Raw genomic sequence first — 2,869 nt, 5'->3', positions numbered from 1 at the left:
TTCTGTGCTCCACTATACACTACGATGTATTCTATGTATCCCCAACCCCTCTCTGCTTGTGTGGAACCTGTTTGCCAAGTGTTTTTGAATATGGTTTGTTCTGTGAAGTTTTGATTTCAAAGTGTTTTCATACTTTTCTCAAGCTGTTTTACTACCAAATTAGTACTGGTTTTCAGAAAATCTTTTCACCTCTAAGAGTCCTCTCTATACTATTTACCAAAACCCTTTTCAAATCATTGCACTCTTACTTACTCTTAGATTATTAAGTCATGCCCCTCTGGTATGTGTACTGCTTAGAGGTCCTTAATATCTCTCTGAACTCTGGCATATCAGGGCTGACTCTTCCACATTGCACATAAATTAGTCCTTATTTGAGAAAGGTCTGGGTGTGAGTACTCCCCCGGATCCTTGAGGTCCTTAGGGATCTCTGACACACCTGGACATGAACTTGGCTATGAAATCCTCGGCATTTGAGACTATTGAAGGCCTGGTACACTCGGATTTGCTTTAGGCTTACTTTAGGCTCCCTATAGCATAATATTATATTTTACTTATGTAATTCATTCAATCATTGGTTTGTAATAATTGATTGTAAATAGATATTGGAGCGACTAGTGAAAAAGGAGGGTAGTTATATGATACTGTGGGTAAAGTTGGGTAGATAACATGCCTATAGGGTTTATTTTGGCTCAAATGTGCCTTGTTAGATAACATGCCTATACAGTTTACTTTGGTTCAAATGTGTATTGTTAGATAACCTGCATATAGGGTTTGCTTTGGTTGAAATAAGTTTTGCCTACTTTACTTTACATGATTAAACACCATGTCTATAGGGAATAAAATAATTAAGGTTCAGTTTTTCGTTACAGTATATATTCAAGTCTGTCTCTTTAGAAATCATGCATGTAGGTTTAATTGGTTGTCATACTGGATCAGTCATGTATGCGTGCCTAATGAGAACTAATAGCAGTTTCACTTATTAGAGATAGAATTCATGTCCATAGGGTATTATCATTGCTTTAAGTATTAAAACTGGAGCTTCATACAGTGTCTTGTTAAATGTCACTAGAAAGCATGCCTATAGGATAAAAGAACTTCAAATTGTTTCCCAAAATCATGACTGCATATACGCACTTAGGCAAGCCTTAGGGCGTTAAAATTGTAAAACCAGTTCTGTCTTATGTGTGAAATTATCCAGGCTTAACATGCTATAAAATCAGTAGGCAAACTGGTTAGGATTCTGCCACTTTCTTTATGCATATCATGAATCTGTAAACATTCATCTAGATATCATGTTCTTAGGATTTCTGAACCTCTTCACAATCTGTGTTTTAGACGTGCTATTTGTTTGCCTATATACTTGCGGGGATAAATATGAGCCTTCTAACTGTTTGTCCCTATTTGCTTGTCATACCTATTATTTACTTGTCGCCTAGATTTTTACCTTTTAAAACCTTAGGTTGTCTAGAACTATCCAGATTTAGAGGTGCTAAATTTCTCCAGGACCATAAGGAAGGGACGGGTAACAGCACGCCTAGAGGTCGTTAATTAAACCTGCTTATATAACCACTAAGGGGAGGGTAATCGGTAGTAAAAGGATATGATGACCTGCGCGCTAATGTCACGTGTATCTCCTCATTGAGGAGTGATTACCGGGCATTGCATGAGTATGATCCTATAGGCTAATCAACTTAGGACTTCTCTTTCCCAATTCCATATGTGTTTAAATTCTCTAAACTTCCTTTTCTTTACATATGCATGTTATCCAAACCTCTCTTACTTTCATTATCTGAATTTCCTTGATCATATATGTATTTATAATGTGAAAACTACCTTTATTTGCAAATATGTGTTGAAAATGTTTATTTGTTAAAATGACTAATTCACATAGTTTAAGTTCTACGGGGACCCACCGTTATGGACCGCGAGGGGTGCTTAACACCTTCCCCTCAAGGTCATTTCGAGCCCTTACCCTAATCTCTGGTAATGCAAACTAGTTACACGAGTTAATCGCTCTAGGTGCCCTAATGCACCATAATCCGTTAGGTGGAGACTCTTGAAATACCCAATTCCCAAAAAGAAACGAGTTGTTCCCCCCTTAAATGTCGAAACCCGGACTTCCCCGCAAAGGGAAAAAAGGGGGCACGACACCCATCTCTCATTATTGGGGGAAAATAGTCAAGTTTCATCCCTAATTACTGAGATCTGTTACCTTGCACAACTTCAGCCGCCGTAGGTTTTCCTGTTTTCACTGTTGTGGAGAAGGTAAGTTTCCTTGTAGCTGCTGCTGATGTGCTTTCATCTTGTTCTATAGGAGGATTGATTTCCACTGGTGGTCTTCCTTGTAATACCGTTGGAGCACTTCCCATTCTTGTTAGCCATGGACCAAATTGCCTTGGCCCTAAGTCCCGAGGGATTCCATTTTTTGGTGTAATTACCCTAGTAAGTTTTTCGTGTTCTGCGGAGGGAGTTGACGTCGCCAGATTTTACTTATTCCGTCGAGTCATGGTTGAAGGCGCACGTTAACAACCGTTGACTAACATGCGCAGCCAAATACCCTCAACTTCACAACTACATATTCAATATTTATTTATTTATTTTTAGTATTTGAACAATTATAGTATCAGTTAATTTCAAAACACAAAAATAATTAAATAAATATTTTAAAATGTGAAATCTATATTTAAAAATAACAAAATTTTAATCAATAATCATGTTAAAACTTCATGCTTTTATATTGGTACAAGTTATTCTCCCACCAATTAATTTTCGATGCCCAAAGTAAAATACAAATCTCAACGAAGATAACACGAATTGGTTTCCAAGCTCACACGAAAGAGCAAAATTATAACTAAAACAGAGTTAAATG

This window comes from Nicotiana sylvestris, chromosome 2 (assembly GCF_000393655.2).
Source record: "Nicotiana sylvestris chromosome 2, ASM39365v2, whole genome shotgun sequence".
In the NCBI taxonomy this organism is placed as follows: domain Eukaryota; kingdom Viridiplantae; phylum Streptophyta; class Magnoliopsida; order Solanales; family Solanaceae; genus Nicotiana; species Nicotiana sylvestris.
Note: the sequence above shows the minus strand (reverse complement) of the source record.